Source organism: Leptopilina heterotoma, unplaced genomic scaffold (genome assembly GCF_015476425.1).
Source record: "Leptopilina heterotoma isolate Lh14 unplaced genomic scaffold, ASM1547642v1 Lhet_60, whole genome shotgun sequence".
In the NCBI taxonomy this organism is placed as follows: domain Eukaryota; kingdom Metazoa; phylum Arthropoda; class Insecta; order Hymenoptera; family Figitidae; genus Leptopilina; species Leptopilina heterotoma.
This window is the reverse complement of record NW_025111138.1, coordinates 3,239,859-3,253,746: the sequence shown is the minus strand read 5'-3', so window position 1 is coordinate 3,253,746 and position 13,888 is coordinate 3,239,859. Positions and strand designations below refer to the sequence as shown.

The window sequence follows — 13,888 nt, the reverse complement described above, 5'->3', positions numbered from 1 at the left end:
TATTTATTTTTACAGAATTTTTTTTTTCATTCTCCACAATTTTTATTTACAATTTTTTTTTTGCAATTTTTGTTTATTATTTTTTTGAATTTTTGATTATTATTTTTTTCAATTTTTGTTTATAATTTTTTTTTTCAATTTCGTTGGCAACTTTTTTGCGATTCTTGTTGACTTTTTTTGTAATTTTTGTTTACAATTTTTTTTTTTTGCCTTTTTTTTGCAATTTGTTTGCAATTTTCTTTCATTTGAGTTAAATTTTCTGTTCATTTAAGTTAAATTGAACATTATATTTATATAGAAGTAATTAAACTTGCAAGATTATTTAATTTAATTTATTCACTTAATCAAGTCGAGCAAACTCAGGGCCGGTACCTTGAGATAAATTTAGTTTTATAATTAACAGTTAAAAGTAAAGAGGGATTTGTTTAAAGCGCAAAAGTAATTTGTTTAACTTTATTAATTTATTTAATTATATGGATTATTATTTATTATAATAAAGTTATTCTCGATATTTTTTCTTTTAAATTTCAATTAAAAGAAACACTGCAAAAAGAGCTTTTTGGTTTTTTTTTTATTTCAATTGTTATTTTTTACTTTTATTTTATTTTCACTTTAATTTTACTTTAACTCTGATTTTCTTTATTCGTTGTTATTAAATTTTCATATTTAAAATAAAATATTAAATAAAATATTTATTTTCTATTTTTTTTCTTACATAAGGTATAAATGTATACGCGATTAATGAAATTTAATATATTAACTGTCAAATTAGATAATATTTCAATTCGAATTTTTTTTGCGAGAAAAAGTAAGAATTAGAATCGGCTTTATGTTGAAATTATTTATGTTAATATTAATTAATTATTATTATTAATATATTCCATTGTTTAATTATTAGTTAATTAATATTAATTATTATCAATTGAATTTTAATGTTTAAATTTAAAATTAAAAATTTTAATTTTGGAAAAACATTAAATTGAATTAAAATCTAATTATTATTAATTAATTAATAATTAATTATTATATTAATATTATTTAGGTTAATAGTAACCTATTCTTCGAAAATGATAATCGACACTTAAAATAATTTACCTAATGAAATAACTTGAATGATAAGTTATTATAGACTGATTTACTAAATCGGTGACTTAAAATTAATATTTACAGAAAAAATTTAATATTGAACTCACATAATAGCTTCGGAATTAATTAATAAATATTATTATTAATTCAAATAAAAAAGAGAATTAAATTTTCATTGTCTGAAAATATCCAGAAAATTGATCATGTGAATAAATCAGATTGAAATTCTTTAAATAAAATCGAGAAATATTTAAAGAATATCAGTTTGTAAATTAGAATCTATAAGTTAGAGAATAATTTAGAGGAAAATATAAATCTGTGGTAGCAACGATTCAAAAGATTTAACGTTCGGAATATTATTCTCGAGTTCTTCGATTGATTTACTCTCAATTTTCGTTTCAATTAAAAATACAATTAAAGTGAAAAAGAAAAAAAAGAAAAAAAAAAGAAAAAAATTACTATTAAAAATTTAATTCTTCTAAAAATATTATTCTTCAAGCTTTAATCAATTATTTGTACTTATTAATAATATTTTTTTTTACTAGTAGCCTAAGTATTAACAAATTTCAATATTCAAAAAATAAAGTTACCAAAAAACGTTGAATCTTTTGTAATTTCGAATGAGAGACTAATGTAGAGATAGTAAACACTAACTTATTAGTTAGTTTAGTAATTAACAACCAAGCCGTCAATAAAATGATTAAAATATTTTTATATTATAAACAAATAAGACTATTCTGATATTGTTAAAAGTGACGAAAAGGAATGTAAAAAACTTTTAACAATAACCACATTTTACACTGAAAAAAAAAAATATTATTTGATTCAGAAGAACGATTACTTGTCTATTATCAAAAAAAAAAAATTTATTTGTGTAAGAAATAATTCTTTGATGGAAATAAATGTTTATTTGAATGAAATAATTTTTATTTGGTTCAAATAAATATTTATCTGCATGAAATATTTCTTATTTCATTGAAATAAATATTTATTTGTATAAAATAATTTTAATTTGACAGAAATAAAATATTTATTTGCACTAAATAATTTTAATTTGATTTTTATTTGATTAAAATAAAAATTTATTTTTATCAAATCATTTTTGAGTCAATTAAATGCTTTTTGCTTCAAATACTGAAATTATTTGTTTCGAATACAATTTATTTGATTTAAATAAAAATTATTCGGTTCAAATAAAAATTACTCGATTCAAATAAAAATTACTTGATTCAAATAAAAATTTGTTTGATAATACACAACTAACCGATTATTTGAATAAAGAAAAAATTTTTTTTTTCAGTGAATCTAATAATGTTTAATTTATGTACATCAATAATTTGAAATTATTTCTACAAAATATATTTTTGTAATTTTGGCAGTCGATTATTCTGCCATTTTACAATCTATATTATATATGTTAGTCTGTAATTTTATTGACATATTCTCTCAAAGAGAATAGAATTTTGTGATGATTTTCATGAATAGAAATATTATATGTAATTTAAATAATTTCTATTCTGACGATTTTAGAATGTATTAATTGATTTGCAATAAGTTTTTATATAGACTATATATTTTTACCTGAACATTCTCTTGTTCTAAAAAAGAAATTATAACATCTAAAATGATAATGTCTGGAATTTTTTTTTCCCATTATCATATAAAATAGAATAATTTTCATTAACAATGTAAATATATAATACTATATGAAATTTCTTTCGTAAATGTATATTCTTAAAAATAAATAAAACACAAAATAATAAAATTCTTCTTTGTTATTATTTTCTATATAAAATTCATTAAATTCAATTTTTTTTCTAATTTTTGGATAAACTTCATTCGGTTCAATTATTTTTAAAATTTTAATAAATTTTGTTTATTAAATTATTTTTTTGAAAAATAATTGAATTGAACGAAGTTTATTGAAAGTTTGGAAATAAGTATTATTTCCAAACTTTTAATAAACTTCGTTCAATTCAATTATACTTTTCAGAAAAAAATAGAAAAAATAGTTTTAAAGTTTGAACCTAAAAAAAAAGAGACGAATTTATTTCCCTTTTTTATTTCTCTCGAATCTAATTTATTTCTTCTGAAATATTTACTCAAAAAAAAAATTGATTTTCAATTTCTTTCATTTTTCTCAAATTCTTTTATATTTAATTTTTATTATTTTGTCTCTTTTCTGAAAATAAAAAAAAAATAAAAAAAATAAAAATCAATATTATTTATACAATTATTTCGATATAAAGTTTTCCCTATTGAGAGTTATGTTAAATATTGTCGATTAACTAAATTCCTGTAAAGTTTCTGTAAAATGAAACCTGGATAAATCTTGATATAATTAATGAAATCTTACCTTAGATTTTTTTTTTTGCACATGGAGAGTATAGAGAAGTGGAACTGCGGCGTGTCCGTTATTAGGAGAGATTGAATCGTTGATAAAAAGCTAATTTTTCAAGACACGTTTGACCACATATAAACCGAAACGTTTAAAACTCTTGTCTCGCCTACGCATCTTTTCTGAAAAATAAAAAATAAAACAATATTTTAAATATTTTTGTGTATTTTAATATTATATTTTTATTTTAAACATTGTTGCGGCGAAATTAAAAATTGTGTATAAAAAAATTTCGATTTTTTGAATTTCGTTTATTCAAATTTAATTGCAATTAAATATAGTCCATATTGGAAATTATTTTTTTTAATTAATTTATTCCAGAATTAATATTATGTTTTATTTTTTAATTAGCAAATTATACGCGCAGAAGATGTTATTCGCTTTGTTATTGTTATTAAAATTACAAAATTTTTTATTTTCAAATATAAATTTTAAAATAATTTCATTATCAACATTTTTAAAATTATTATTTATTTTGTACTTATTAAGAACAAAATTAATTATTATTGTTTATATTTTCAAAAATTTTAATATAATTCGTCGCAAGAATTCAATTATTTTTTTAATAAATAATAACATTCTTTGGAAGAATTCAATTATTTTTATAAATAGTAAAATTTTTTGCAAAAATTCAATTATTTTTAACAAAATTTTAATAAAATTTTACGAAAGAATTCAATTACTTTTAAAAACTTTAATAAAATTTCAAGAAAGAATTCAATTATTTTCTAAAATTTTAATAAAATTTCACGAAAGAATTCAATTACTTTGTAAAATTTTAATAAAATTTCACGAAAAAATTCAATTATTTTTATAAATATAGTAAAATTCTTTGCGGGAATTCAATTCTTTTCAAAACAATTTTAATTGAATACCTCGACAGAATTAAGATATTTTCAAATATTTCCATAAAATTCAATTATTTTCTAAAATTTTAATAAATTCTTCGAAACAATTTAACTATTTTTATAAATAATACAATTCTTCTCAGGAAGTCAATTATTTTCAATACAATTTTAATAAAATTTTTCTTCATAAAATTCAATTGCTTTCAAAATCTTCAATTAAAATTATTAAAGAAACTCCATTATTTTAAAAAAATTCAAAGAAATTCTTTAAAAGAATTTAATTATGATTTTTAAAAATTTTAATAAAATTCATCGCGAGAATTCAATTATTTTCATAAATAAAAAAATTCTTCGAAGGAATTCAATTATTCTCTTGAAATTTTTTTGATTATTTATTATAATAAATAAGATAAGATTCTTTGCAAGAATTCAATGATTTTCAATTCATTAATTTTTAAAATTGAAAATATTTAAAAAGAAAAATTTTTAATATAATTCTTCGCAAGAATTCAATTATTTTTATAGGGGAATGTAGTCAAGGTTGGTCTACTGTCTAGGTAGGCCACTCGCGTTTTTTTGTCAAGTTCACTAGCGCCACCTACGCGCATTTTTGTCGAAGCTTGTCTTAGTGAAACCTAACTTTTTGTTCAATTACATTTTCGGAAAATCGAAAATTGTGTTTTCTGTGACGTCGGTACAAAAAAAGCTCAAAAAAAGTTTTGTGCATAATGTGAAAAACCATTAATAAAAGATAAAAAACAAATTGAATCGTCAAGGCAAGTATGCAGAAAATTTGTGGGACTCATGGTTGAAAGGAAAACAAAGTAAAAAATCGAATCCCGAAACGTATTTTTTTATGGTTACAACAATTCGGCAATGTTACTTACTGTCAAGGTCGGCCACTATGTGTTTAAAATGCGCAAAGATGAGGACGAGCTACTTCATTTGCAAAATCTGCAATTCTGTATAACTCATAATATAATTGATCATCTTACTAATATTTTTATTTAATTTTATTAATATTTTAGTGCAAAATTTTTTTTTATTTATATTTATTTTTTTATATTGTTTATTTTTATTATTTTATTATTTCATTAAGTTACAAGCTGTAAACAATAAAGAATCAATTTTCCGTAACTCCAAACATGTTATTTTATTTTTTAACGATTAATGCCCTTTGAATTTTAAACATGGCCGACCTTGACTGTAATGTCCAACCTGGACTACAAATTTTTTTTTTTTTAAATCTTTATAACTTTTTCATTTTTAAACCTGTCAATTTACTTTGTACAGAAAAAATGTTCCTATTAAACAGGACTTTCCAACCATATACTTCAATTGTCCAAATTCATTTTTTAAAAAAAGTTATAAACAAAAGTCAAAAAGGTGGCCGACCTAGACTATGTTCCCCTATAAATAATAACATTCTGTGGAAGCATTCAATTATATTTTTATAAATAGTAAAACTTTTTGCAAAAATTCAATTATTTTCAACAAAATTTTAATAAAATTTTACGAAGGAATTCAATTATATTCTAAAATTTTAATAAAATTACACGAAAGAATTTAATTATTTTCAAAATTTTCCATAAAATTCAATTTCAACAAGAATTTTGAAATTCTCTAAAAATAATTCTAGTATTTTCAAAATAGTTTCAAAAATTCTATTTAAAAATTAAGTTACTTTCAATGCAATTTTAAAATATATTCGTCAAAAAATTTAATTATATTCAAAAAAATAATAAAATTCTTCTAATGAATACAATTATTTTCGAAACAACTTTAATTGAATTTCTCGAAAGAATTTAATGATTTTCAAATATTTCTATAAAATTCTTCAAAACACTTCAATTTTTCCTAAAATTTTAATAAATTCTTTTCAAAACAATTTTAATAGAATTTCTGAAAAGAATTCAATTATTTTTAAATATTTACATAAAATTCATTTATTTTCTAAAATTTTAATAAATTTTTCGGAACAATTAAAATAATATTTTTATAAATAGTAAAATTCTTTGCAAGAATTAAATTATTTTTATAAATAATAAAACTAATATAGAAGAAAATTTGTTTCGAGTTTATTTCGAAAAATATTGAGTGAAATTGCACGAAAGAAAAATTATTTACGAATTTTATCCCATCGATTAAAAATGTATAGAAGAAAATAAAATTATTTACGAATCAGGTAAATCACATTATTAAAATTATAATGCTGAGTAAAAAAATTATTTTTAAAATTATATTTAGAAAAAAATTCTCCTTTTGAAAATTAATTTCAAGGATTCTCTTATGTTGTACAATATTGAGAATAGAGAAAAAAATAGCTTCTTTGTTTTTGAACTAAATTTCTAAATTTAATTTTTTGTATTAGAGGCCTGGTGTTATTTTTTTTTTCAACCGACAAACTCTTGTCGGGTCTATATACTTTTCCCGAAGAATTTATAAGAAATCTATAGGCACACTTTAAACAGCTGTTCCAGTCTAAGTTACTCCACGATTCTTTCGTCTTTTCCTCTCTATCTCTCTCTCTCTCTCTCTTAATTTTTTTTCTTCTTGTTTTATTCCATCGCTCTTATCTTACTTTTTTTCAGATGACTTTTGACTCCACTTGCAGGGAAACCCATTACTCGACACGCTCAATCGTAAATTTCAAAGTGTCCATTTTAAAAGTTTATAAAAAACCATTGAATGAACACGTGCGGATTCCTCTTCAGTCTGAGAGATAAACGATGCTTGGAATTTGGATAGTTCAAAATATAGATTCATTTCTGGTGTAATATAGGAACAAAAAGTTCTCTTTTTCTTTTTTCTTTATTTTCGCATCATTTTCTTTATATATTAATTTATATTTTTTACTTTACAGGTAAATTATTGATTGGGGTAAAAAGAAATTCCAAATAAGATCAAAAAATTCAAAAATTGAAGAATCAAAAATATTTCTCTAATTTTTTGACCGAAATTTCCAAAAATAAAATGTTTATAATTACAATACTCATTTTTTTATTCTTTATACTATATTAACTTTTGGTTACTATATTTGAAACAAAAGATATAATTGGGTTGCCACAAAAAATAAATTTTGTTTTTCCCTGATTTTTAGGCAAAATTTTGACTTTTTTCCTGACCCTAAAGAATATTCTGCGATTCACTCTAAAAATGATTAGATACTCAAAAAAATGTTCTATAATACATATATTTACAAATTTCTTTAATTGTAATATTATTCGAAAACATCAATAGTTTTATTTAAAATAAATATTTAACTAAAATTCTTCTCTAAATCAATTATTTTTAATAATTAAATAATTAATAACTAAAAATATTATTAAAAAATTTTAATAATTTCGATAAAAATTAGAATTAAAATTTTTCAAAAAATTAGTTCAACAAAACTGTTAAATAAAAATATTAAAAATTCTTCGCAGGAATTCAATTATTTTCAATAAAATTTTAATCAAATTTTTCGATAAGATTCAATTATTTTTAAAGATTGTAATTGTTACTTATGAAAATAATTAAATTCTGCAAACAATTTTATTAAAAATTCCTAAAAATAATTAAAGAGTTTTAAAAAATTTTGAATTTCTGCGAAGAATTTTATTTCTTTCAAAAATAATTGAATTCTTGTAATGAAATATGGTTACTGAGAAGTAATTTAATATTTATCAAAATAATTAAAAAGTTAACAAGAATTTTTAAAAAAATTTCAATTCCTGTGAAGAATTTTATTATTTTTGAAAATAATTGAATTCTTGTGATGAATATTGTTATTTTGCAAAACTTTGCAAAATATTTTCTTAAAATTCCTGAAAATAATTAAATTTCAAGGAAGAAATTTAATATTTCTCAAGATAATTGAATGTTAATAAAATATTTTAAAAATAATTAAATACTTTTTTAAGAAATTTTATTCAAATTGTATTGAAAATAATTGAATTCTTCTAAAGAATTATAATAAAATTTTTTAATATAATTGAATTCTTTCGACTTATTTTATTAACATTTCTAGAAATAATTGAATTCCATCAAAGAATTGAAATTTTATTGAAAATAATTGGATTCCTCCGAAGAATTTGATTGTTTATGAAAATAATTTAATTGTTTCGAAGAAAATTAAAATTCATTAAAGGAATTTAATTAAAATTGTATTAAAAATAATTGAATTCTATAAAAAGAATTGTATCAAATTTTTTGAAAATAATTGAATTTTTTCGACGACTTTTATTTAAATTGTACTGAAAATAATTGAATTTTTCCAAGAATATTATTAAAATTCTGTGAAAATAATTTAATTGCTTCGTATAGAAAATTAAAATTATTTTAATGAATTTAGTGAAACTTATATTAAAAATAATTTACTTCTAAGGAGAATTGTCAATTGTATCAAAATGTTTGAAAATAATTGAATTCTTACGACGAATTTTATTAAAATTACTAAAAATAATTCAATTCCATTAAGAAATTTTGAGGTAAATTGTATTGAAAATAAAAAAAGTTAATAATAAAGTTTTAGAAAGTAACAAATAATAATAATTGACTTTGTAGTTTTTAATAATTACTACATCTAAACAAAATTTTTCTATATACAGAAATTTTGAAACAAAAAATTCAAACCAAAAGTTGACATCAGTAAAGAATAGAAAAAAGAGTTTTATTCTTTTTTTTTGTTTTAAAATTCAAACCAAAAGTTGACATCATAGTAAAGAATAAAAAAAGAGTAAAAAATATTGAAAGTTGGCATCATAGTAAAGAGTAAAATGCGGAAAGTTAGAAGTCATCAGAGCTTCGAATTGTAAAAATAAACAAAAACAGTATACATATGGAAAAGGAAAAAAAAAGTTTCGAAGAGCAGATGGCGAATAAAAAATAAAAAAAAGAAAAAGAAAAAATAAAAGGAGAAAATAAAATACCTGGTGCGTTGACGATGTATGAATATATAGGGCTAAAACGGACCTAACCGGACAGGAGCGTTTGGTTCATCGCTGGGTGTCGATCGATGCTCATTCGCGTAAAAGGGTGGGTGGTTGGTCGGGGGTTGTAATAAGCGTAATGGATATAGCACCCCCGCAGGCATGCTCTCGTTCTCGTTCTCGTCCTCGTCCTCGGCCATTCACACGGGGAAAAGGGTTGCCAGTGTACAGTAATCACCAATGGTAATACTCTCGCTCTCATTATTCTAATAATATATATAACTCACCTTTCCACAATTATTATTAATTCCAATCGTATTCTCAATGTCACTGACACATTCCATTTATTATTCTCAATCATTCACTTTCTCTCATCTTAATATTCAAGACTTGTCTTCTTTTGCCACAAATGTATATTTTCATTAATTTCTTTTCTTTCGAATTCGTATTCTGATTCATATTTTTTTCTTTTTCAAATTCGTCTTTTAATAAAATTCTTTGCAAAATTCAATTATTTTCATAAATAACAATATTCATCACAGGAATTTAATTATTTTTAAAAATAATAAAATTCTTCACAGAAATTTAAAATTTTTTTTAAATTCACGACAAGTTTTCAATTATCTTGATAAATATTAAATTTCTTCTCAGAAATTCAATTATTTTCAGGAATTTTTAATAAATATTCTTCGCAAAATTCAATTATTTTCATAAATAACAAAGGCAATTACAAGAATTCAATTATTTTCAAAAGTAATCAAATTCTTTGGATAAATTCAAAATTTTTTCTAGATTCTCGTCAAGTTTTCAATTATTTTGACAAATATTAAGTTTTTCCCAGAAATTCAATTATTTTCAGGAATTTTTAATAAATATTCTTCGCAAAATTCAATTATTTTCATAAATAACAAAGGCAATTACATGAATTCAATTATTTTCAAAAGTAATCAAATTCTTTGGAGAAATTCAAAATTTTTTTTAGATTCTCGTCAAGTTTTCAATTATTTTGACAAATATTAAGTTTTTCCCAGAAATTCAATTATTTTCAGGAATTTTTAATAAATATTCTTCGCAAAATTCAATTATTTTCATAAATAACAAAGGCAATTACATGAATTCAATTATTTTCAAAAGTAATCAAATTCTTTGGATAAATTCAAAATTTTTTCTAGATTCTCGTCAAGTTTTCAATTATTTTGACAAATATTAAGTTTTTCCCAGAAATTCAATTATTTTCAGGAATTTTTAATAAATATTCTTCGCAAAATTCAATTATTTTCATAAATAACAAAGGCAATTACATGAATTCAATTATTTTCAAAAGTAATCAAATTCTTTGGAGAAATTCAAAATTTTTTTTAGATTCTCGTCAAGTTTTCAATTATTTTGACAAATATTAAGTTTTTCCCAGAAATTCAATTATTTTCAGGAATTTTTAATAAAAATTCTTTGCAAAATTGAATTATTTTTAGAAATTTTAATAAAATTTTTTGGCAAAATTCAATTATTTTCAGAAATTTTAACAAAATTAATTTCATAAATAACAATGTTCATTACAAGAATTTAATTATTTTCAAAACTAATAGAATTCTTCGCAGAAATTCAAATATTTTTAAAAATCTCGTCAAGTTTTCAATTATCTTGATAAATATAAAATTTCTTCTCAGAAATTCAATTATTTTCAGGAATTTTAATAAAATTCTTTGCAAAATTCAATTATTTTCATAAATAACAATATTCATCACAAGAATTCAATTATTTTCCAAAGTAATAAAATTCTACGCAGAAATAAAAAATTTTATTAAAATTGACGTCAAGTTTTCAATTATCTTGATAAATATTAAATTTTTTTTTAAAAAAATTCAATTATTTTCAGAAATTTTAGTAAAATTCTTTGCAAAATTCAATTATTTTTATGAATAAGAATATTCATCACAGGAATTCAATTATTTTTAAAAGTAATAAAATTCTTCACAGTTATTCAAAATTTTTTAAAAAATCTCGTCAAGTTTTCAATTATCTTGATAAATATAAAATTTCTTCACAGAAATTCAATTATTTTCAGAAATTTTAGTAAAATTCTTTGCAAAATTCAATTATTTTCATGAATAAGAATATTCATCACAGAAATTCAATTATTTTCCAAAGTAATAAAATTCTACGCAGAAATTAAAATTTTTTTTAAGATTGACGTCAAGTTTTCAATTATCTTGATAAATATTAAATTTCTTTCAAAAAATTCAATTATTTTCAGAAATTTAAGTAAAATTCTTTGCAAAATTCAATTATTTTCATAAATAACAATATTTATCACAGGAATTCAAATATTTTGAAAAGAAATAAAATTCTTCGCAGAAATTCAAAACATTTTTTAAATTATCCTTAAATTTTTAAATATTTAAAAAAAACTTCTTAAAAGAATTCAGTTATTTTCAAATCATTTGCTTAATATTCGTGAAAAGAAGTTGATTATTTTCAAAATTTTTGATACAATTCTTTTTAGAATTCAATTATTTTTAATAACTGATATTAACTAAATTCCTTGAAAGAATTTTAATTTTCTTCGAATCAATCAAAGAATTTTAAAAAGTTTAATGAATTCCCTTTAAAGAATTCATAACATGCGATTTCAAAAATTTTGATAAAATTTTTTATAGAAGAATTTAATTATTTTCAGTACAATTTTAGTTAAATTTCTCACTAGAATTATAATTTAATTATTACGAATATAGTTTAAATGAAATTCCTCGTAAGAATTCAATTATTTTGAATATAATTTTAACTGAATTTCGCCAAAAAATGTAAATTTTCTTCGAAACAATAATTGAGCGCTCCAATGCAACTAGTTCGACGCTCGAAAATTTTTCAAGCGTCGAACGAGTTGTTGCATTAGAGTGCTCAATTTTAAATTACGTTCAAAAAAGTTTGAATAAAATTTTTGGCAAGAATTCAATTATTTTAAAAAATTTTGTTAAAAATACTTTAAAGAATTTTAAAATTCTTAATATAATATAATAATTCTTATCATATTACCATTATTAATATAAAGATATTGGAGCACAGAGAAATATTTAATTCGAATTTAAAAGTTCGAACAAAGTGCGTATTAGATTTTTATAGAAAATTTCGACTAGATTATAGTTGGAAATTAATTTCCCCCAAATATTTGATAATTAATATATTTTTTCAATTTTCAAATATTCTAAACTTGATGAAAGATAACGCCCATAGTAAAAATCGTATCTTATTATACAACTGACACTTTTATATAATTCAAATTCCCCCTTTGCGCTCCGCTCTTGTATAATTACAGCCAATTAAGCCCTTTTCAAAACCGGAGGATGACTTTGTTATTTTTTTTTGTTTAAAAAAATTTTCATCTCTGATTCTATTTTAGGGCAACATTTAAATTTAAGTAAGGGAGGAGAAACGAAGGGATAATGGAGAAGCGCGGATGAAACCTGATCATTGTTTGCAGTTGAACCCCCGCGTAACCAAAGCATCCATCTCGACGAGTGGAGGCGAGCAAACACTTTTCGTGGATCCACTGGGGTCGTAGCGTCGGCTGCATCACGAATTTCCGACAGCCAGGTCGCCAGCAGCAGATGATGAGTCTAACTTCTTCCCTCCAATGCGGAACAGGGAGTGTATGTATATATACAAATATAGGTACACATGTAACCCGAGCAGCCAGTTTCGAGTCCCTCAAGAGATGGATTCGAATGCGTTTCATTTTTTGACCCTATCCTCCAGTCAAATGTGACTCGATGCATTCAATTCCCACGAGATCTGGTTCACCTTCTTTTTTGGTGAACCAATTTCCTTGCAATATAATGCATCTATACTTCCTTCTTCGAGTACCAAAAAAAAAAAAAAAAAATCTCTAAGGAAAAACTTTTCTTCGAAAAAAGTCTTTTAGAAAAAATCCTCTTCGAAAAAATACTTTTCAAAAAGCTTCTCATCGAAAAAGTTCATTTCGAAAAAAATCCTCTTTTTTCACCAAATGTTAATATGAAGTTCCAGTTGTTCAAAACTTGAATAAAATGTTTATTAAATATAATACATTTAACAAAAATAAACATTTAAATATTTATTTTTCCTTATAGGAATTAATAATTATTTAAATAATTTCAATGTAAAACCTTTTTGAAATGTACACCCAGAGAAATGGTATATTTGTCTCAGAACCAACTAGACTTTTTATTTGTTTGAAATAAATTTTATTTGGTTTAAATAAAATTTTATTTATCTCAAATATATGTTTTATTTGTGTCGAATAAAATTTTTATTTAAAAGAAATAAAAAGTCTAGTTGGTTCTGAGACAAATATACGTTTATTTAACTCAAATAAAATATATTTGGTTTAAATAATATTTTTCTCTGGGTGTACAGGGTTGACAAAAAAATTTAATTTTTTTTCCTGATTTCCAGAAAAAATTTTGACTTTTCCCTGACCCTAAAGAATATTCTGATTCACTCTCAAAATTATTAGATATACTCAAAAAAATGTTCTATTACATTTAATGACGAATTCATTAATTGTAAAATTAGTCGAAAACATCAATAACTTCACCCAGAGAAAAATATTATTTAAACCAAATATATTTTATTTGAGTTAAATAAACGTATATTTGTCTCAGAACCAA

The 13,888-nt window shown here is 21.5% G+C and overlaps 1 long non-coding RNA gene across 1 annotated transcript in view; it reads right to left on the bottom strand.

Moving 5' to 3' along the window:
- Window positions 1–3,448: 3,448 nt before the first annotated feature.
- Window positions 3,449–13,888, bottom strand: part of LOC122509472 — a 104,750-nt gene continuing 94,310 nt past the window's right edge. The window contains exon 6 of the long non-coding RNA XR_006302359.1: window positions 3,449–3,606. This is a non-coding gene — a long non-coding RNA (uncharacterized LOC122509472). The remainder of the gene's footprint in view (window positions 3,607–13,888) is intronic.